A 25,321-nucleotide genomic window follows, 5' to 3' on the forward strand; every position below is an offset into this window, starting at 1 on the left:
ACCCTCCTTTGTCCCCATGCTTTATTAGAATGGATAGAAACATCTTACGCTTAAGATCACCTTGTCTAACCTTCACTTAATACATGTCCCAGGTCAATCCCTTTAATTGAATGCAAATGTACCTAATGAGCAATATCCATGAGAAAAATTTTATCTATCTTCTCCCAGCTCCTCTTAAAAGAAATTATGCTATTTATTGTTTCAAAATGATTTTATTTCTGGTTCATCTTATTCTGCACTGTCTTTCCTGAAGGTCAGACTGGTCTCCCTTTAAAAATATCCTCAATCCCTGATATCAATACTTCTAAGAGTGTGGCTCCATTTTAATATCAGCTCGTGTGAATATCAAATGAGTGTGCATAAGCGTCTCCCACAGCAGAGTTTTGACATTAAGAAAATTAAAATATGCCCTAATCATAGAATGTTTTAACTGTTGTCTGACATTTTAAAGGATTTTCTCATGAATTTCAGAATAGATTATACTCCTGCCTGGCTTCTTGGGTATAAAAAATAATCTTCTGAGTGATTTAAACTTTATTTCTAATTTATAATAGAAAAAAAGTGCAAAAGAGAGAAAGAGAGAGAGAGTCTGCATGATGAGAAGCTTTCTTTGTCTATTTGTCTTTTTGCCTCACAGGAAGCCAAGGAATTTTTTTCTATTATAAAATCATATATAGCTTGTTATTACAATTAACTTGAGTCCTGCAGGAATATAGTAGACTTATTTAACAGGAGTAGGCTTAGCTCTTTGCATAGGCTCCAAGGAAAAGAAATTCTTAAAAATTTTTTATATTTCTGTATGAGGCCAGGCATTTAATTATCCTTAGGACGTTCTTTTTTTATGAGAGAATGAGTTCAACTTTTAAATATGTCTTGTTGGCCAGTGCTAAATAAGCCGAGACTATTATATATCATGTGACCATTTTACATCTCTGAGTGATGCTTGGAATTTAAAAATACTAATGTTTATCCTTTGGCATATATTTTTCATGTTTTAATATGAGACCTAGAATTTTCTATCTTATTTACCTAAGATAAATCTATTTCTTACATTTGACCTATGAGACAGAAATGCCTTTGCACAGTTTTTAAAGTGATCTCCAATCTTGACAGTCAAGCTCAAATATTCTAGCAATTCTAAACCACTTGAAGTTTTCAGATGGTCACATGGCCACTCTTCTGTAATTTTTTACACATAACATTCTATTCTGCTACATATTTAATAAACATATTTGAGCACTTACTATAGGTGAGACCAAAAAGCTCAAAAAACAAAAAACAATAACAACAACAACAAAAAGTTTGGGCATTTGGCATGCACAAATAATATTTAAAAAAAAAGGAAATATTTCTGGCTTCATGTAGCTTAAAATCTTGGGGGTAGGAGATAAAGCATACAAAAAAGTAAATAAACAAGTGGAGTGTATACTGTGTTAGTAGGTACTAAATGTTATAGGAAATGCTATGGTGAAAAAATAGAGCTAGGTCAAAGGTCAAAAAGAACACTAGTACCACAGGAGGAATTTAGGTGATCAAGTTGGGTAATATTGAGAAGTGGCATCTAAGTAAAGAAAATGAGGGAAAAAAAAAAAACAAGTAAAGACAAGCGAATAAAATACCAAGTCCAAAAGTCCTGAGGAAAAGTCTGCCTATCATTCTCTGAGGCAAAACAGACCAGTCTTGGTGGAGTAATGTGAACAAATAAGAAACAGAGAGGTAAGGAGAGGGGACAGGAGTCACAGAGGGCCTTGTAAAAACTTCCTCGTGGCTGGGAAGAGTTTTTTAGAGACATCAGTCTGTGTATTAAGAACTGGTTGTAGGTAGAAGTGGAAACAGGAGGACTAGATACTAGGCTATTGCCATAATCTGGGAGAAAGATATTAGTGATTTCAACAAGGTTCATAGCAGAATCTCATTCTTCAATTTCCGTTTTTACCTACAGTCTCCCTTACCTTCATTAGTTGCTCTCCCTATAAAATTCTGCTTCTTCACCTCCTTTGTGAATCCTTTTCTAATGTCAGTGTGCATATAGGCATACATACATCTGATAAAATTACTCATTGTATGGGGTTTCCTAGCACCCTATATTATTTTTTTGTCAGAATGTAACTTACTGTATCTATTATTTGTTTTCCTTTTTTATAGATTATGGTCCCCTTGAAGTCAGTAATGCTTTCTTCCAAATCTATATTTCTAGTACTTAAAACAATTAATTCAATGTAAGAGTTAAATTAATGTTAACAATGCATTACCTATCCTAATCAGAATCCATATAATAGCGCTATAACTTTTTGATAACTGTCAAATAATTTACATTGCCTTCAAGAAAAGACACTTGATCATTTAAAATTTTTTAATTAAATGAATGTTCAGATATTGTGATATGTTAGCCTAAGCCTATAAAGTGTATTTTCTTTTAAAAATCATATCTTAATTTTTCTGTTCTTACCTTTCCATCATTTCCAAAATGGTGGCATTTACCAGGGTAAATACCAGGGTTTGTCATAATTTACCATAAATATACCAGGGTTTGCAAAACTTTTAAGCACTTTTACTTCATTTTTCATGAAAAATGTAAATGACAATGAATTTGTTTCATATAATTCAATAATGTAACAATTGAATAAATATTTTAAATATTTTAATAATATAAGAAATATCTCTTCTGTTGTAAGGTAGATTACATTTTGCTTAATATTTGAATTCCCTTATTTATTACATATTATAAATTACATATATATTTTTCAACAATACATTATATGTAAAGAGAGTAGAGGATATGTGTATATATGCATTACCTGTAAATTTGTGTAAATAAGTTGTCATTAATATTTTCAATGTCAGGTTATAACAGAACTCTACAAAATTTTGCGAACATGACTTTTTTACTGTATGTTTTATTTTATTTGCCAACCAATGTTCCTCAATATCTGTTCCTCTTTTATCCCACATCAACTGAACTTTCCTTAAATAAGGAGTTTTCAAATAAATTAAATGGAATATTTCTTTAAATGACAAATGTCAGGGCGCCTGGGTGGCTCAGTGGGTTAAGCCACTGCCTTCAGCTCAGGTCATGATCTCAGGGTCCTGGGATGGAGCCCCGCATCGGGCTCTCTGCTCAGCGGGGAGCCTGCTTCCTCCTCTCTCTCTGCCTGCTTCTCTGCCTACTTGCGGTCTCTGTCTGTCAAATAAATAAATAAAATCTTAAAAAAAAAAAAAAAACTTAAAAAAAAAATGTCAAAAGTCCAAATGACTAATAAGCTGATTTTTAAAATTATATGTGCAATGTTGTATACTAAAAAAATGCATGTTTATATATATATAATATTTGCACATAAATTTTTACTATGGATATGAGCTTGTTGTTAGACTTCTCTTTGCTTTAATTTGTAAAATGGGGAAATTTTAGCTCCTATTTTAGATTGTTGTGTACTTCTAGTAAGAAAACTTTTATAAAAGTGCTGAAAAACAATATCTAGAATATGAGTTCAGTAAATGTGAGTGACCACATTTAATTGCTGAGTTTTTATTTTTTATAGTAAGTTTCAGGCTGACTTCTAATATTTTGTATAAAAATGCAGTTTTATCTTATTATCAATTAAAATTTAGATATTTTGGATCAATTTTAGACATAAAACTGAAGCTATGCCAAACATTGCACTGTTTCTGAAAGAAACACCATCTGTAAAACTAAACCTAAAATATCATGGTGATTTTTCACTGGCTGTTCTGTTTGTCACGTATCTGAACATCAATAGCAACATTCAGACTAGCCTTTTAAAGAATATATCAAACTTTTAAACAATAGAAGTAATTTTTTCTCACTATTAACACAATTTTTCTGCCGTATTAATGAGACAACATTGTAAAAATATATTTGCTATAAATCTGGTGAATGAGAGTCCCTTCAAAATGTTTACCTACTTTTGTCTAATAGAACTGGAATGAACTTGCAAAATATTTTCATATCTAGTACCATGAATCTAATTAAGTGAAAACCTGGATATGATTAAATTTTGAATTTCTGTTATCTAGATATTTTTTACATTCTAAACATCTAGGCCATTATTTTGTTTCTCTCCTCAGAATCCATATAGTCACTGTGGAAAAATCTAGTAGAATAATTAAGCAAAAGGACTTTGAAGCCAGATAAATGGGAGTAAGTTCTCTGATCTTGAATCACTCTTGTTTTGATTAAACCACAGTCCTGGTCAAATCTAAAGCTCTGTCACATTGCTGCATTCATGTGTCTGAAAAATGGCTAGAGTAAAAAATGATGATACTCTGCTGACTGGTCTCCATTTATATGCATTTATATCCATTATCCTGAACTTCAAGTCAGCCTTAATGCTGCAGGGCAAATATAAACATCCCCACTTTATTCAGCTTTCTACCTTCTTAAGTGAGGCTTTCATAATTATCCCTCTCTTTTCAAACGTCTCAACCTCCTTACTCCAACCTCACTCTCAGCTAATGAACTTCACTCTCATTTTATTGGAAAAATAGAAATCAGATAAAGATTTCTATGAGCTGTGGCATATCTATTTACCTGTTTGTATTTGTAGGCATAATATCCTTCTTTCCTTTTTGGGTGAGATGACCGTGCCTTAGGTAAGACCAATATCTATATTTGTAAGCTTGAACACAATCCCTCTTCCCACTTAAGGATATGATTCCAGGAATTTTTCCTTATTTCTTGTTACTTCCAAGTGTCCTAGTCTAGTAGTTCATTCCTGTTATCAAAATAATAAGCTCTTTGTTCCTGCTTTAAACAAATTGTTTGGCCTAGTTTCTTCTCCAGGTGGTGATACAATTCTCTTTATACCTTTGGAGAAAAACACTGGGAAAGAATTGTTTTTATTCACTTTTCACAATTTCCCTCCCCTCATCTTCAATTTCTTCCAATAAGGTTTTTACTCCTAAGTGGCCAACATTAACCTAATTTCAGTGTTGCTAAATGTTGTGTGTCAGGGCTCATCTTACGTGGCATCTTACAGTAATTTACATGGCTAATCACTCTGTCTTCCTCTGTTTCCCCTCCATATCCTGGCTATTCTCTGTTTCTTTTACTGAGACTACATCATATCCCCAACCTCTAGCTTTGAGAATGCCCCCACAGTTTAGTATTTTTGTCTCCCATTCACTGTCTACATTCTTTTTAAGGGTTAACACATAGCTCTATACTTTTAAACATCTTACATAGAGATATATAGATACATGAACATATAGGTTGATCTGATATAGTTTGATAGATGTTAGATGCTAGATAGTTCCACACTGATAATTCCAGCACAGACTACTCCACTGAATTTGACACATTTATCCAACTGCCTATTTGACAGGTTCACTTGGGTGTCTAATAGAAATTTCAATTTTATAGAGTTCCTGTTAGACCATATCCAAACATGTTTTTCTTTTGAACTCTTGCATCTTAGTTTATAGAAAATCCATCTTCTCAGTTTAGGCCAAAACCTTGGTATCTTCCTTGCACCCCCCCTTCTTTCATGGTGAACATCCACTCATCAGGATATGCTTTTGGCATCAGTTTTATAATATATCCAGCACTTCTAATATACTCACTTCTCAGTATCTTTGCTGCTATCATCTTGGTCCAAGGCACTGTGATCTCATAATTCTATCATTGAATGAGCCCCAGGCAGGTTCCCTGAAATTGCTTTTCCCCTAGGACTCTATTCTCAACATTGCAGCCAGATGGAATTTATAATAGCTTTTATTGAAACACATTTGACTTTTAAAAACTACATATATTTGAAATGTTCAATTTGGTAAGATTTGGCATATGTATACACTCTTTGAAACCATCACTGCAATCAACAGAGGGATCTATTTAAAACATAAATCATATTGTGTTTTTCATATGCTTTCCTCACAAAGAGTACCACCTGGAATCCTTTGACCTAGGAAACACTATGTGATTTGTCTTGTCACTTCCAAGAGTTCATTTTTTATTCTACTACTCTTCCTCCTTCACACACCTCTTACAGAATTGCTTATTACTCTTCCTTAAACATATCCCATTCACTCACAGCCCATTCACTTGCTGTCCTTTCATCTAGAATACTATTTTCCCACAACTTGCAGAGCTAGCCCCTCACTGCCCCTAGTCTCCATTCAAAATGCACCTTCTCAATGACAGCTTTCATAATGACCATACTAAAATTGAATTTCCATACACTTTCCCTGCTTTATGTTCTCTATTTAACACTCATCACCATTTATACTGATTATTTACTGTATACAATAACCTTGTTAGGTAGAAGCTAGATAGGAGCAGTAGAAGAAATACCCTGAGGCAGAGTTCTAACTCTTTGAAGGGGAATGATAGAAATATGAAGTGAAGACAAGGACCTAGACAAATAAGCTACACATTATAAGCTGGAGAGCACAACATCTTGACCTTGTGGCTTCCAAGAACTTGGGTCTGATGGTTCAAGAGCTACAGGTGCAAAGCATGTATTCTCTTCCCACTCTGTCCCAGGGTAGGTAGTCCCTAGACCCATTATAACACACTTGTGTTGTAGGAAGAACCCCAACCAGTGAAGAAAGGTTGCCAGGAGGGTTCCTGTACAAACTTTGTAAGGTCAAAAACTCCCCCTTCCAAACTGTGGGAAGAGGTTCCCAAATGTTTGGAAGCACCCTCCATAGACACCACCCCACTCACTGTATGTCACAGATCCCTCCATCCCAGAGACACCTACTAATATCGAATCCACAAACAACCTAGGGACAGGGACCACTTCCTGGAACCTGCCAACTCTCCACCTCGATAGTGCTTTGTTCTTGCTGCTTTCCTTCTGGCTGTCTTCATTTTGATCAGATAACCCATGTAAATCTTCTCATGGGGAATCCAAGGACTGAGACCACCATTCATACAATGCAGACTCTCTCTACCTATAACAACTCTATATAAATTTCTACTGTTGTACAAACTATTTCTACATGCTATATAAATTACCATAAATTCCACTTAACCAACTTATTCATTGTCAGTCCTCCCTCTAGAATGTAAGGTCCATGAAAACACTTATTTTAGTTCGTTTTGCTCACTGTGTTTTCTTAAGTGCCTAGAATAGGGTGTGGCATATAGCAAGCACTCACTTAATATTTGTTGGATAATTAGCTGAATAAAAATTTCATAAGGTAAGTCAACTAAAGTGTTGAACATAATTTCTTCATATATAATAATTATTCTGTATGTTATCAATTTGTTATTAAACATTTTACTAATCTGTCAATTCCCATGTAGCTGTTACCACAGATTGACAGATATCATATTCTTAGATTTTATTTGTAACTCTCCCTGCCTATTAACACCTCTTCTTCCTTCTTCCTCTTTTGTTTTTATTTCATACCTCAATATTTAATTTAAAACATTATGTGATTTTTTTCATAAACAATTACTTTGTGGAAATTCTGTACCTTTTTTTTTTTTTTACAATTCCATTTATTTGCCAGAAAGAGAGAGAGTGAAAGCACACAAGCAGAGGGAGAGGCAGAGGCAGACGGAGAAGTAAGCTCACCACAGGGCAGGGAGCTTGATGAGGGACTCAGTCCCAGCACCCTGGGATCATGACCTGAGCAGAAGGCAGATTCTTAACCAATTGAGCCATGCAGGTGTCCCAATTCCTTACCTTTTAATGATAACTAAGCTTACGCGTGTACCTACCACAGTCATAAACACAATTTCCATTAATTGATTCATTTATACTTCCTGTTCCCTCTTATTTTTACTGTGCAAATTCATATATATGCATGTATTCATGTGTCTGTATACATAAGGTGTGTATTCTAAAAAATCACAACTAACATAGTCAGACAAGCTTCCATAAGACATGCCTAAACTCCATATTTGTCATTTCATACACAGCAAACCAGAAAAAGACCTGCCTCTTTTCAGCAGTTAAAAAGAAATCCCCTCTGATTTACTCAAAGCAGTAGCTTTAGGGAACAAAAACCTTTGGTAAGCTTTCAACACCATTATAAAATTAATAAGATTTCTCAGAGTTCTCTGACCATTTTATTCTTTTAACATTTTGACTCAACTATGGAGTTTAAACTATATGAGAGCCAGCAAAATAAATACCTGAGTTAATAATCTTTCTCTGGAGCCAACTGAAAGGCAGTAGTTTGAGGAGATTGAATCTGTCATAATACTGGACCGCTTTCTTATCAACAAAGCATTCCTTTTTAATGGGAGTAGAATCTTGAAAGGGATGGAAACAAATTAAATGAGGTTTATCAGTACTTTCTTCAAGATGTTATTGTGCTGTCTTCATTTGGGGACAATTTCAAAAGAGAAAGCAAACAGAATGTTGTATCTGAAAGAAGTAATTAAATCCTCAATTTCTCTACAATCATTTATTTGTAATGGTAGCAAATCCAAAATTTGATTAATTGCATGATCTTCGTCTGGTAATTAAACATTCTGCCAAATTTTCTAAAATCAAGATGTTTATAGATTTCCAAAGCTTTAAGAAGAATTTCTCAAGACTGAGGTTCTACTAAAAAGTTTCAGAATTCTCATAGCACTATGTGCTTCTAAAAAAGAGCAAGATGACAAGTTTTCTATTCCACTGAAGATGAAGCCTGATATACATTTTCCTTATTCCATGTGATTTTTCTCTCTGACTTTGGATATCTGCAACCCAGATATCCAAAAAAGTAGTCTTGATCATATCAGTGGGTTGAAAAATGCAAGTCATAATAATAGCATGGAAATATGTACAAAAATCTTGTATTACAATTTGCCTTAGACTTGGTGTTAACTTTCTTAGGTTCTTTAATGATTTTTAAACCATATGTTTCCACAGAAAAACTTTTAATATCTTTAAGGCAAGTAATCTTGAAAAAGACATAAACATCTGACTTGAATTCAACTTTGCAGAATGTTGCTGAATGACAGGAAGAGCAGAAATGGTAAGGCTTAGAAAACAAAAACAGAATAAAAAGAATTAGAAGTGAATTGAGTGAATCTTGGAATACTGAAAAAATAAAACAAAATTAAAATAAGTAAATAAATAAACAGCTCTGAGTTGGGAAGAAAAAAAGAATTAGAAGTAAATGTATTGGGGTGCCTGGGTGGCTCAGTGGGTTAAAGCCTCTGCCTTCTGCTCAGGTCATGATCTCATGGTGCTAGGATGGAGCCCCACATTGGGCTCTCTGCTCAGCAGAGAGTCTGCTTCCCCTCTTTCTCTCTGCCGGCTGCTCTGCCTACTTGTGATCTCTCTCTGTCAAATAAATAAATAAAGTCTTAAAAAAAAGAAAAAAAGAAGTAGATATACTGAATGAAGAAAGCAGAGGATGAAGCAAAAAAAAAAAAAGAAAAAAGGAAAAAGAAAATAATCAAGTACATATAGTGTAGAGGCATATTATCTTCAGAACTAACATATGTTTCTTTTGCAAACACAAGAATTATATGTTGCCTATGTCTGGCCTATATTATCTGATTATTATTAGTTATAGATGCTATAGGATTTGTGCTGACCACAAAGAGTCTCATTGACTCTTCATGGACTTAACTAGGAATATTTATCTCAGTAGGTGGTAATGAGTTATCAACCACCTAGTAAAATTAATTTAACGTAACTAATTAAAGAAAAACTTGACATGGGATGTTCTGTTTGTAAAAACACTTTCAAAATAGTGCAAAAGTCTTAGAAATAAAAATTCCATAAATATGAGTTTATTATACATTAACAATTTTACTTTGCTTTTTGTTTTGTTATTAAAATGTAGACTGACTGGGAAGAAATCCAAGAGAGAGACAAACCATCTGAAACTTGAGTCCAGGAAACAAACTGAGGGTTGTGGAAAGGGAGGTGGGCGAATGAATGGTGTAATTATGTGATGGGCATTATATAAAAAACTGATGTACTATACCTTGACTAATTGAAATAAAATAAAACTTAGACATTTAAGTAGATCACCTTATGGGCATTTTTAAAGAGAAGTAAGTGTTTGCTTAAGTAAAAATCTAAATATGGATTAAGAGAAATGCATGGAATAAAATATAATTACAGAGAATAAAATTTCTAAATAATTAATGTGAAGATTAATGCCTGATCACAAATATCATTAATTTCAAATGTCTTCTCCCAAATAACAATGGTCATTGTGTAACTAGAAATAGAATGAGCTTGCCTTGCAGGTGATGAAGCTGTCTTCTCATTCCTATATAGAGCTTTATTTCTGCTCAGTTAATTCTTGATTATCTGTACTAATAGAGAAATGCATTCTGTAGAATCTATAGTTAGTATATATTCTAGTAGATAAAAAACAAAAAACAAAAAAAAAAGATGGACAAGATATATTAGGCAAAAGCAAAATAAACAAAAAAGTAATCTTAGCAATATTTAGATAAAATAGAGTCAGAGATGGTGAAAATATTAAATGTGTTCTAGAAGATTATATTTTCATTCAAATAGTGAGACTTCACAACAAAGTTGACATTCTTGAATTTTCATTGACATAGTAACAGTCTCAAAATACATGAAATAAAGGCTGTTACAAATATAAGGAAAACTTGATAAAATACAATTGTTTTATGAGATTTTAATAAACTTTTATTGATCTTTTGTGGGTCAGACAAACAGAATACATTGAGTATTTTAATCTAGTAAAGCTATTTAATAAATAAAAAAAAAAATCTTCACCCAGGAATTAAAAGAGATATTGAGTCTACCTATTGAATTCACACATTTCCCTTCATCTGCTTTGATATTTAGACTCCTTTTGTTTAAATCCAGGGAAAACAATGAGGCTTCCAGAGAAGTAAATATTATGTTCTTCATAGACAATCAAAGATAAACCTAAGGAAATAATATTTCCAAGCAGAAAGAGATGAAATAGTAAGGAAAATCCATGCTTCATTATTTTTTTCTTTTTTTAACTTCAAACAAAAATTTTTGAATAATATTGGCAATATTACAAGGAAATATTTTTCTCTTGAGTCACTGGAGAGTAAATTGTCAAGCTGACAATTTGGAAGTCAAACAGCCATCAAAATTAAGAACTTAGCAAGGATATGCTATTTAATAATTATGTGTAATAGTTATCGCTATTGCATAAAAAGCACTAAAATATAATTACTTAAAATAACATTTTTTATTTCACAATATCTGTGGGACAGGAATCTGAATGTGACTTAGCTGGATCTTTCCACTGGGTCATAATATTGCAGTGAAACTTGAGCTGTGGTCTCATTTGAGGACTCAGCTGAGGAAGGACCTGCTTTCAAGCTCACTCACATGGTTTTTGGCAAGATTTAGGTGCTTATAAGTTCTTGAACTAAGGGACTCCAGGGGGAACCCCACTGGCAATAATGATCAGAAGCTTGTCTCACATTGCCACATGAGCTTCTCTGAAGAGCAACTGACAGCACATCAGACACCCTCCATCAGAGTGAGAAGGTAAGAAAGCAAGAGATGGGGCAAGTTGGAACCCTCATTCCTTTTGTAACCTACTCTTGAGGGAAGCATTTTATTTACTCTTGCCATTTTGTTTTTGTTAGAAGTAAGTTTAGGTCCAGTTCACACTTAAACAGGGGGTTACACTGAGATATGAATAGTAGGATCCGGAGTCACTGGGAACATCTTGGAAGCTGTTTGCTATATCATCTAATTCTCAGACTCTCTTCAAGTTTTGCCAAAAATTTAAATAATATTATTTATACCAAAAAGTTTCCATTTAATATCATCTACTACAGTTAAATATCTTGTTGTCTTAGTCTCTTTAGTATGGAATATCTCTTCAGTCTTTCCTTGATTTGCATGACCTTCACACTTTTGATATTATAGGCTACTACTTTTGTACAATGACTCTTTATTTGAGTTTGTCAAACCTTTTCCTCATAAGATTTATGTCATAAATGTTTGTCAGAAACACTACAGCAGAGATGGTACATTTTTTTAACTACTTCTATCAAGTGATATGAAATATCAATTTGTCTCATTATTAATGAGGTTCATTTTGATTACTTAAGTGTTATTTGCCAGGTTTCTCCAGTATAAAGTTACCCTTCTACTCCTTTGTAATTAAATATGTCTTTTATGAGGCAAAGTTTTGAATTTGTAAAAATATCCCATTTATCATCAAACTTTCAATGTATTTATTTCCTTATTTACATCTGTATAGACTCATGATTTCTTAGTTTATTCAGTGCAAAATAATCTATTGTTACTATTATTCTGATGCTTGAGTTATTCCGGTTTGGCCAGAAAGAAGAACATAATAGACATGCCTTTGTGTTATTTAAACGTGTCTTCTTCATTCTTTAAACACTTTCCTGTTTGAGGGCAAAAGATATTACAGTCTCATCTTCTTATCTCATCATTTCCCCTCCCCAATCTTTAAACTAGACATTTCTAGAGGAAGCCCTGCTTTACTTCACAATGAAAAACTGTATGCATTACTATTGAGGTGTGATTATTCCCTAAATCTCCAAATAAATAGGTCTACAAGATTTTATGTGTATGTGTGAATTAATATGTACACACATATGAACTCACATGTACATATATGTATATATGTTCCAAAAATACATAGAAATATATATCCAACAAATATATGTATCCAACAAGTATATACAAATATAGAACTAACACCACAATTTCTGTGTTCTGCCTTTCTATAACTAGCAGTTTTTTCTTATACAGTAAGAAAACTGGTCATTATCCTTATTATATTTAATTTCTCAATCAATTTCTTCATATGTAACAAATGTCTTGTTTTCATTGTTACCTCCTCCCCTCATGAGTGGTTACTTTCCGTGCCCTCTTTGAGTTCTGACCTCCTGGGTCAGACCATGCATCATTTAGAAACTGCCCACCTTGCTTGGGATCTGATACTTCTGCTGAGTAGTTTCTGTGGAAATGTCTTCCTCATACTTCTCACTTCTCACACTTCCAACTGACAACCCATATCGGTGTCACCAGTGGATGAATGACTTTCTTACTATTTTAATCTTATATCACCATACCAGCCTGACCTCTCTGCATCAAAACTGCACTCCCTAATACAATCCAAGATATGCCAATCACATGGTGGTCTCCACTCTCTGATCAGGTTATAACACCTTATGTTGGGTCACTGATCCAAAACAGAGGCCCCTGTGGCTAGAGATTCCAATATCTCAAAACAGTCAATCTTCCCACATGCAAACCTTTCTTACAGTGTTTGTCTCAAACACTGTTTGAGACACTTTCTTACAGTGTTTGTCTCAAAGCAGACATTCTTCTTCAAATTACTTTTCCTACTACTTTGTGTGGACTCTAAACCCACCTCCTGCAAGCTCTTACACCCTGCTCTAGGTGACTGTGGCTTCTGAACCCCAGAACTTGCACCATGGACATCTATGTTGCTTTGTTCATACTAATGCTTTTAGAACTAAATTGTTCAAAAGGGAAAGAAAAAAATAAAGATAAAAGAAAGAAAAGCAAGGCAAGAGGAAGAGAAAGAAGATAAAAAATACTATAGATTATATTTTATGAGAAAAAAGAAATCTGCAACCCAGGATTTCACTCGGAAAAGAGGGTTGCCAAAAAACAAATTTGTATAAATAATTCAAAATTGATCATTATTTAAAAGAGATCAACTGTTAAGTTTCAAATATTATTTATAAAAGAATGCAAATTAAAACAAATCCTTTACCAATTTGGGCATACAAGAGAACTTATTAAAAGTCATTTCCATAATGTCCACTCTATAATTCCAATATAATTCCTATTATTCCCAAGGGTTATGCTGGTGACGACAATAGGCATTGTAAAGCAGCACAACATGTAATCTCAAGCATTTTTTACAAAATTCTGAAAAAGACATCCATCTTTTTGCTCAGACTACACATTAGAAAATTGACTCAGAGGAAATAATTAAACAATTGCACAATTTCTACACCACATTGCTCACAATAATAAAAAAGAGACATTGATAGCTATTGTTTAATAATATGGGATTACTAAAAATTAGGTTACATATGTATAACATAATGCTAGGAAGTTATTAAAATCATCATGAAAGTCTACAGTTAATGGTTGAGATAATTTGATTTTGTTTATTAAAAAAAGCATGAAATAAAAGAATATATATATTGTGTTAAACAGATATTTTTTCATTCCTATATACCTAAATAAATTTTACAAAATTATTCACTAGTCTGTATATGTGTTGGCCTCTAAGTTTTTATTTCTAGCTAGCTTGCATCTTATTCAAAATATTGACTCACCTATACTCTTTCTTCTTGTTATTTGATGTGTGTTTTAAATTAATTCAATTAACATGAGATTCAATATCTAAATTTGGTCTGAAACCCTTTCTATTTCATAGTCTCTGGAATACAATGTCCATTAGTGTTCTTGAAGGTTACTATTACATTGGATTAATTTTCCACATGACACTTAAGAGGTCGCTATCATCTCAGGAAACATTTATTCATTTAACTTCATATTCAATAACTGAAAATAAATAGTCATAAGAGCACTATACCACCACATATTGATATAAATAAGTTAATGAGCTCAGAAAATGAGTAGGTGAGAGAAAAGTGATGGAGCAGGAGATCCCTAAATTACCAATGAAGTTTAGAGATACAGTTTTAGATATATTTTTGTTAATTTGTTACTTTAGACAAGAAAACTAAGCTGAAAATTGGAGAATTAGTTAAATAATATGAATTGTATGTTACATTTTTAACTTCTCATGATATTTGAATTTTTGTCCACATGATATTATAATAATTTTTATGGTGTGTTCCAGTGGGGCATAAAGGACAATGTGATCATGCGGATTTTTTTTTGGCACAATTATTTAATTTTAATTCCAAGTGATATTTTGGCAGATTTTGAAGCATTTATAAAGAATCAGTACTAAACAAACACTTTTTCTTGGTAGGGGAAGGAGTGGCACCATAATGGCGATTATAATAACTCATGAAACAAAGCAGAAAAGTTCCTTCCCTTGTTATTTGGATCTTGCTCATGATGGCACAAGAACATCTGTTAAGAGTAGTTTCCATGAGGAGAGGAGTCAAGATGGCAGAGGAGTAGCAGGCTGAGATGACATCAAGTAGCAGGAGATAAGCTAGATAGTTTATCAAACCATTCCAAACACCTCAACACCAAAAACAGATCATAGAGAAGAAGAACAGCAATTCTAGAAATGGGAAATCGACCACTTTCTGAAAGGTAGGATCTTCACAGAAGTGAATCCAAAGTGATGGGAAGATAGACCGTGGGGAGGGGGCTGGCTCCTGGCAAGTGGCGGAGTAATAGAGCACAAAATCTGAACTTTTAAAAGCCTGCTCCACTGAGGAACATCACTCCAGAGGATAAGCGGGGGTGGAGCCCTCACGGGGACAATGTTGTCTCAGGTCCTGTAGGGTCACCGAAGGATCAGGGGTGTCCTGAGTATTGCAGAGATTGCAGGTATTAGAGCAGGGAAGCCAGCTACAAAGACAGAGCTGAGGAGTGAGCTCTCAGCTTGGGGTTACCTTAAACTGTGATCCATGGCACACTCAGACCACTGCTCTTTGAGCAGGTACCCCACAAGTGCAAGTTCTGGGGAGACCACCCTGAAAGAACAGCACGGATCTGCTAGGTTTGGAACTCCAGGCAGGGATATGTGCCAGAGACAGAGATGCTCAGTCATAGGCTGAGTTCGGCATGCAGCCAGAGGCCAAAGAGATGGGAGTGATTGAGCACTTTTCTCCAAGGGTGCACTGAAGAATGGGGCCTGAGCTCTCAGCTACTCAGAGCCAGATATTGGGAGGCTGCCATTTTAATCCCATCCTCCAGAGCTCTATGGAAACTGTTCATGGAAAAAAAGCTGCCCAGAGCGAACTGGAGCAGATTACTTAGACTGGCCTGTGGCAAAGGCGGTGCAATTCTGCCTCAGGCAAAAACACTTGAAAATTACTACCACAGGCCTCTCCCCCAGAAGATCAGCATGAAATCCAGCCAACACCAAGCTCACTTATCAAGGAGAAAAGTGGAAATCCAGAGGAGAAGAAAGCGAAGTATGAAATTCATGGCTTTCTCCTCATGATTCTTTAGTCTTGCAAAGTTAATTACTTTTTTAAATTTTATTTTTAACTTTATTCTATTTTTTAACTTTTACTCTTTCCTCTTTTAACGTTCTTTAACTAGTTTATCTTAAAAAAACCTTTCATGGGCGCCTGGGTGACTCAGTGGGCTAAGCCTCTGCCTTCAGCTCAGGTCATAATCCCGGGGTCCTGAGATTGAGTCCCTCATTGGGCTTTCTGCTTGGCAGGGGGCCTGCTTCCCTCTCTCTCTGTCTGCCTCTCTGCCTACTTGTGATCTCTCTCTCTGTCAAATAAATAAATAAAATCTTAAAAAAAAATACCTTTCATAAGAAAATCTTTTTGAACCATCATTATTATGGTCATATTTTATCTTTCATTATACCTAACTTTATTTTTTGAATACACATGAGGTTTTTCCTTCTAAAATATTTTTGGATACAACTTCTTCTAATAGATCAAAATATACCCTAAATCTAGCACAGAGCTTTTTTATAGTCTCCAGCCTGAGTACATTCTCTCCACTTTCTTTTTATTTCTTTCACAACCAGCTTATCTTATCACCTCCTTTTTTAGAATTTTTAAAAAATTTTTCATCTTTGTAGTCATATTCCATCCCTTCATCATGTTTACCCTTATTTGTGTGTGTGTTTATATATATATTTTTTTTCTTTTTTCTTTTTTTAATTTGGGAGGTAGTTTCTTCTAAGAGACCAAAATACTCCCAAAATTAAGTGGGTGACTCTGTTCTATTCACCAGTCTAATATCTATATTTTCTTTTTTCATTCTTTTCTTAAATTTTTTTGAACTTCTTTTTCCCCTTTCTTCCTCCCATGATTTGGGATCTCTTCTGATTTGGTTAACACACACTTTTCTGGGCCCTTTGCCACCTTTTTTATATTTAATTATCTCCTTCATATATTTTTATATGTCTGGAGAAACAAAAGCCTTTTCTGGAGAAATAAAAGAAATAAAATCTAGCAAAGTTGACATTAAAAAAGCTATTAATGAGGTGCAATCAAAAATGGAGGTTCTTACTGCTAGGATAAATGAGGCAGACGAAAGAATTAGTGATATAGAAGACCAAATGATGGAGAAAAAAGAAGCTGAGCAAAAGAGAGACATACAACTACTAGACCATGAGGGGAGAATTCAAGAGATAAGCAATACCATAAGATGAAGTAACATTAGAATAATTGGGATTCCAGAAAAAGAAGAAAGAGAGAGGGGATCAGAAGTTATATTGGAGAAAATTATTGTAGAGAATTACCCTGATAAGACAAAGAGAACAAGCATCAAAATCCAGGAGGTGCAGAGAAACCCCTCAAAATCACTAAAAATTAGGTTCACATCCCATCACATAACAGTAAAATTTACAAGTCTTAGTGAATAAGAGAAAATCCTGAAAGCAGCCCAGGACAAGAAGTCTGTAACATACAATGGTAAAAATATTAGATTGGCAGCAGGCTTATCCAAACAGACCTGGCAGACCAGAAAGAACTGACATGATATATTCAGAGCACTAAATGAGAAAAACATGCAGTCAAGAATGTTATATCCAGCTAGGCTATCATTGAACATACAAGGAGAGATAAAAAACTTCCAGGACAAACAAAAACTAAAAGAATTTGTAAACACAAAACCAGCTCTACAGGAAATATTGAAAGGGGTCCTCTAAGCAAAGAGGGAGGCTAAAAGTAGTAGACTAGAAGGAACAGACACAATATACAGTAAGTCACCATACAGGCAATACGATGGCACTAAATTCATATCTCTCAATAGTTACCCTGAATGTAAATGGGCTAAATGTCCCAAACAAGAGACACAGGGTACCAGAATGTATTAAATAATTAAATAAATAAATAATAAAACAACAACAAGAACAATAAAATAACATCAATATGCTGTCTATAAGAAACTCATTTTAGACCCAAAGACATCTCCAGATTTAAAGTGAGGAAAACAATTTACCATGCTAACGGACATCAGAAGAATGCTGGGGAGGCAATCCTTATAACAGATCAATTAGATTTTAAGCCAAAGACTATAATAAGAGATGAGGAAGGACACTATATCATACTCAAAGGATCTGTCCAACAGGAAGAGCTAACCATTTTAAATATCTATGACCCTAACATGGGAGCAGACAACTATATAAACCAATTGATAACAAAATCAAAGAAACACATCAACAATAATACAATAATAGTAGGGGACTTTAACACTCCCTCACTGAAATGGACAGATCACCCAAGCAAAAGATCAACAAAAAAATCAAGGCCTTAAATGACACACTGGACCAGATGGACATCACAGATATATTCAGAACATTCCATCCCAAAGCAGCAGAATACACATTCATCTCTAGTGCACATGGAACATTCTCCACAATAGATCACATCCTGAGTCACAAGTCAGGTCTCAACCAGACCCAGAAGACTGGGGTCATTCCCTGCATATTTTTAGACCACAATGCTCTGAAGTTAGAACTCAATCACAAGTGAAAATTTGGAAAGAACCCAAATACATGGAATCTAAAGAGCATTCTACTAAAGAATAAATGGGTTACCAGGAAATTAAAGAAGAATTAAAAAAGTATTCATGGAAACAAATGATAATGAAAACACAATGGTTCAAAATCTATGGGACACAACAAAGGCAGTCCTAAGAGGAAAATATATAGTGATATAAGCCTTCCTCAAGAAACAAGAAGGGTCTCAAATACTCAACCTATCCTTACACCTAAAGGAGCTGGAGAAAGAACAATGAAGAAAGCCCAAACCCAGCAGAAGAAAAGAAATAATAAATATCAGAGCAGAAATCAATGAAGTAAAAACCAAGAGAACAGTAGAACAAAACAACACAACTAGAAGCTGGTTCTCTGAAAGAATTGATAAGATTTACAAACCCCTGGCCAGACTTATCAAAAAGAAAAAAAAGACTCAAATAAATAGAATCATGAATGAAAGAGGAGAGATCACAACCAACACCAAAAATACAAACAATTATAAGAACATATTATGAGTAACTATACATCAGCAAATTAGATAATCTGGAAGAAATAGATGCATTCCTAGAGACATATAAACTACCACAACTGAACCAGGAAGAAACAGAAAACATGAACAGACCCATAACCAGTAAGGAGATTGAAGAAGTCATCAAAAGTCTCCCAAAAAACAAGAGAACTTCCCAGGGGAATTCTACCAAACATTTAAAGAAGAATAAATTCCTATTTTGAAACTGTTCCAAAAAATAGAAGTGGAAAAAAAAATCCCAACTCATTTTATGAGGCCAGCATTACCTTGATCCCCAAACCAGACAAGGATCCCATCAAAAAAGAGAATTACAGACAAATATCTTTGATGAACACAAATGCCAAAATTCTCACTAATGGTTCCAATGGTACGTTAAAAGGTTTACTCACCACAACCAAGTGGGATTTATAACAGGGCTGCAAGGTTGGTTCAACATCCACAAATAAATCAATGTGATGCAATACATTAATAAAAGAAAGAACAAGAACCACATGATACTTTCCATAGATGCTGAAAAAAACATTTGGCAAAGTAAAGCATCACTTCTTGACCAAAACTCTTCAAAGTGTAGGGATGGTGGGTACATACCTCAATACCATCAAAGCCATCTATGAAAAACCCACAGCAAATGTCACTCTCAATGGAGAAAAACAGAGCTTTTCTGCTAAGATCAGGAACGTGGCAGGGATGCTCATTATCACCACTGCTATTCAACATAGTACTAGAAGTCCTAGCCTCAGCAATCAGACAACAAAAAGAAATTAAAGGCATCCAAATTGGTAAGGAAGAAGTCAAACTCTCACTCTTTGCAGATGATATGATACTTTATGTGGAAAAACCAAAAGACTCCACTCCAAATCTGCTAGAACTTGTACAGGAATTCAGTATAATGTCAGGATATAAAATCAATGCACAGTAATCAGTTGCATTCTTTACACCAACAACAAGACAGAAGAAAGAGAAATTAAGGAATCAATCCCATTTACAGTTGCACCCAAAACCATAAGATACCTAGGAATAAACCTAACAAAGAGGCAAAGAATCTGTATGAAGAAAACTATAAAGTACTCATGAAAGAAATTGAAGAAGACACAAAGAAATGGAAAAATGTTCCATGCTCATGGATTGGAAGAACAAATATTGAGAAAACGTCTATGCTACCTAAAGCAATCTTCACATTTAATGCAATTCCTATCAAAATACCATCCACTTTTTCCAAGAAATGGAACAAATAATCCTAAAATTTGTACGGAACCAAAAAGACCTCGAATAGCCAGAGGAATGTTGAAAAAGAAAGCCAAAGTTGGTGGTATCACAATTCCAGACTTCAAGCTCTATTACAAGGCTGTCATCATCAAGACAATATGATACTGGCACAAAAATAGACACATAGATCAATGGAACAAAGTAGAAAGCCCAGAAATAGACCCTCAACTCTATGGTCAAATAATCTTTGACAAAGCAGGAAAGAATGCCAGTGGAAAAAAGACAGGCTCCAACAAATGGTATTGGGGAAATTGGACAGCCCATGAAGAAAATGAAACTGGACCATTCCCTTATACCACACACGAAAATAGACTCAAAATGGATGAAGAACATCAGTGTGAGAAAGGAATCCTCAAAATCCTTGAGGAGAACACAGGCAGCAACCTCTTCGACCTCAGCCATAGCAACTTCTTCCTAGGAACATCGTCAAAGGCAAGGGAAGCAAGCACACAAATGAACTATTGGGACTTCATCAAGATCAAAATCTTTGCACAGCAAAGGAAACAGTCAACAAAACCAAAAGACAACTGACAGAATGGGAGAAGATATTTGCAAACAACATATCAGATAAAGGGCTACTACCCAAAATCTATAAAGAGCTTAGCAAACTCAACACCCAAAGAACAAATAATCCAATCAAGAAATGGGCAGAGGACATGAACAGACATTTCTGCAAAGAAGACATCCAGATGGCCAACAGACACATGAAAAAGTGCTCCACATCACTCAGCAACAGGGAAATACCAGCCAAAACCACAGTGAGACACCACCTCACACCGGTCAGAATGGCTAAAGTTAACAATTTAGGATAAGACAGCTGCTGGCAAGGATGCAGAGAAAGGGGAACCCTCCTACACTGTTGGTGGGAATGTAAGCTGGTGCAACCACTCTGGAAAACAGCATGGAGGTTCCTCAAAAAGTTGAAAATAGAGCTACCCTATGACCCAGCAATTGCACTACTGGGTATTTACCCTAAAGATACAAATGTAGTGATCTGAAGGGGCACATGCACCTGAATGTTTATATCAGCAAGATCCACAGTAGCCAAACTATGAAACAGCCTAGATACCTAGATGTCCATCAACAGATGAATGGATAAAGAAGATAGACTGATAGATACATAGATAGATAGATAGTTATAGATCTATATCTATCTATCTATGTATCTATCATCTATCTATATGTAATGGAATACTATGCAGCCATCAAAAGAAAAGAAATCTTGGCCTTTGTGAGGACATGGATAGAACTAGAGGGTATTATGTTTAGTAAAATAAGTCAAAAGAGAAAGTCAATTATCATATGATATCCCTGATATGAGGAAGTTGAGAGGCAACATGGGGCTTTGGAGGGGTAGGAAAAGAATAAATGAAACAAGATGGGATTGGGAGGGAGAAAAACCAGAAAAGACTCCTAATTTCACAAAACAAGCCAAGGATTACTGGGGGGAGAAGGGGTAGGGAGACTGTGGTTAGGTTGCGGACATTGGGGAAGGTATGTGTTATGGTGAGTGCTGTGAATTTTGTAAGCCTGGCAATTCACAGACCTGTAGCCCTGTGGCTAATAATAGATTATATGTTAATTTAGAAAAGAAAGAAAGAAAGAAAGAAAGAAAGAAAGAAAGAAAGAAAAAGAAAGAGTAGTTTCCATGAAGCTTCACCCAGAATAAATAAATAAATAAATAAATAAATAAATAAATAAATAAATTAAATAAAGCATCCCCAAGAGTTATAATGGATCAAAGAAAATAAGTACCACTGGTGGGCTCAAGTTGGCTTGGTCAGAAAAATCCAAGTCCTAGTCTGAAGAAAAAGAAATAGAAAAGTGCTCTCAAGCATGAAGACTATACAATATCATGAGAAAAAAGAGGAAAGAGTTAAGTTAAAGCCTTATAATAAGGATCAAATTATGAAACATATTTGATGTTTATCTTAGAAGGTATGAATACCAGCAAATGTTTTCTTTAAGCAGGTGCCCTTTGAATTACCACTGTTTTTAGTCTACTTGTTCTGTCATAACAAAATACCATACATTAGGTAACTTATATGACAAAAATTTATTTCTCACAATTATGGTAGCAGGGAAATTCAAAATCAAGGTGTCATCAAGGTATGTTTCATTTTGAAATCTCTTTTCTTGATTAGTAGTTAGCTGCCATTTTGTTGTATGTTCACTTGGCCTTTCCTTGGTGCTCATAAAGAGAGAAAAACATCTTCATCTCTTCCTCTTGTAAGATGACTAGATCTATTGGATTAGTGCCCCACCTTTATGATTTTATTTACCTCCTCGAGACCCTATGTTCAATTATAGTTACACTGGGAATTAGGGCTTCAATATATGAATTCAGTAGGAGAGGGGAGCAGAATTCATTTCATAGCACCACTTGAAGGAAGAGAGAGTGTACTAAAGAGAATTTTAAGGAAATCATAGTCTAAACATTTTATTTATTTATTTGTTTGTTTGTTTGTTTATTTTATTTTTCAGAGAGAAAGGGGGGTTAAGGCTATGGAAGAAGAAGAGAGGGAATCTTCAAGGAGACTCACCGATGAGCATTGAAGCCGATGCAGGGATGATCCCAGGACTCTGAGATAATGACCTGAGCTGAAACCAAGAGTCCAGTGCTTAACAGACTGAGCTACCCAGGTGATCCCACCTTTTTTTTTTTTAAGATTTATTTATTTGTTATAAAGAGATAATTTTCCAGAAAGAAGAAACAGGAAGGACAAAAACGTAAAGGCATGAATCAGCTGATGTGTCCCAGGGACAGGGAAAAAAAAAAAAAAGCCTGTGTAGCTAGAGAAAAGAAGAAAAATCATAGGTAAGAAATAGAAAGGTATAAGGTCTAGCACATAACTTAGCCAATATTACAGTGGGACTTATTAACATAGTTATCAATGAGTTTGAACTTTATTCTACACTAATCAAAGTTATTAGAGAGTTTGATCTAATCTAAGTTTAAAAAAAAAAAAAACTGCTTGTCTATTGAGGGAGTAAAACCAGCAGCATAAATATCACTGACCTTTCTACTAGTGGTTAATATTCATCTATGGTTAGATATTTTTCTTACAATCAATCCTTTTATGATAAATATATTTTGACTGAAAATTGATTTTTGAAATCTAGTAATTCTAGTATAATTTAGGAGTTCATAAAATCATGTCATTTTTTAAAACAATAAAATAATTATATTGCATTAAAATACATTGGAGTGCAGTAGATACTTGTGAATCCAAACCATCTCATTAATGATTTGGACATCTTGCTGAGCTTTTTAACCTCTTGTTGAGGAAGTTGCTTAATTTGGGCTGTTTGTAGACCTCTTGATAAGGTCTTGTCATTTAGTATAGATTCCCAACTTTCAGGAGGTGGAGGATTGGCTTTGGGGAAAATATAATGTTTATAAAAGAACCTCCTCCCTTTTCTCACGTCCCTAAGGAAACTGGAGATTGTACTCAACTGGTACTCCCTCCCAACCCTAAGGAAGAACTCTACCAAAACCTTCTGAAATATGTGGTTATCTTTCAAAAACTAGTATTAACATCTCAGTCCAGTTGGATATATCCTTATACATGCCATAGATTAATCTCTTCTAGTTTAGGAAAAGAACACTGTAGATAAAAGACTGTCTACTGTGATGAGACAGAGGAGGACAATTATCAGTCCTAATTCTCTTGTCTTGAAGAGGTAAGAAAAACTGATTCTACTTTTGCCTACTATCCTCTGAGTTAGAAACTTGGAACTGGTTGAGATTGGGCACTATGGAATTGGTGGGGATTGAGTCTACACCACTATGTGGTACGATGTTATCATATGGAAAACATATGATATAGTCCCATGTCTAAAGGAATCTCCAAGGCCTAGGGAGATGCTCACCAGCAAGACCTGCTAAAGGTTCACAGCCACACCCAGCTATAGACTGAGTCATGAATTATATCACCACTGGAGTCAATATGAGGAATTTTTCAGCTATTCACAGAATAAATAGTATTTATACTAGTGTGAAATATAACCTACTCACCAAGGGTGGTGGTATAAGAAATCTTCTTTTCTTTATTCTCTTCTCACTAACAGACAAGAAACAAGCCCTGGGAAGGTAGATGGAATTGAAAGAGAATAACCAACACTATACTATGCCTTGTTCAGAGCTATGAGTCTCACTTCAGCTGTGCTAAGAGGGATTACTAAAAAGATTAATGTCAGATTGAAATCAAATTATCTACACAAAGTTCCAAGTTACATTTAAAAATCTAATCAAAAGGAAATGCATTATTGGAACTCATTTCCCACTAGCAAGGTGGATTTGACACTGTATAGCTATTAGCAATTATACAAAAAAATAAAGCATTTTGGGGGGGATGGGAGGGATAGGGTGACTGGGAGATGGACTTTGGGGAGAGTATGTGCTATGGTGAGTGCTGTGAATTGTGTAAGACTAATGAATCACAGACCTGTGCCCCTGAAACAAATAATACATTATATGTTCATTTAAAAATATGAAAAAAGTAAAGCATTTTTGTGTGTATCACTCAAATTGGTTGAAGCACCTCTGTGAAATCAATTAGAAGGATTTACTAAAATGTGATCAATTAAGTATGAACCATCTTTGCTTATCCCACCTGCAACCCTCTGTATCTATCACTTTTTGCAAGAGGTATAAATAGCATAACCATGTATTGTATAATGGCCTAAGGTATACTTTTGAAAACTTTTTTATAGAAATGAACTGACTTAAAAGAAAATTTGTTATTATGAGGATAATGCAGTTTAAAAAAATTTACCTGATTTTTTTTTTTTTTAAGATTTTATTTGTTTATAACAGAAAGAGATAGCGAGAGAGGAAACACAAGCACAGGGGAGCTAGAGAGGGAGAAGCAGACTCCCCACTGAGCAGGGAGCCTGATACAGGGGCTCAATCCCAGGGCCCTAGGATCATGACCTGAGCCAAAGGCAGGTGTTTAACAA

This window comes from Mustela erminea, chromosome 1 (genome assembly GCF_009829155.1).
Source record: "Mustela erminea isolate mMusErm1 chromosome 1, mMusErm1.Pri, whole genome shotgun sequence".
Classification (NCBI taxonomy): domain Eukaryota; kingdom Metazoa; phylum Chordata; class Mammalia; order Carnivora; family Mustelidae; genus Mustela; species Mustela erminea.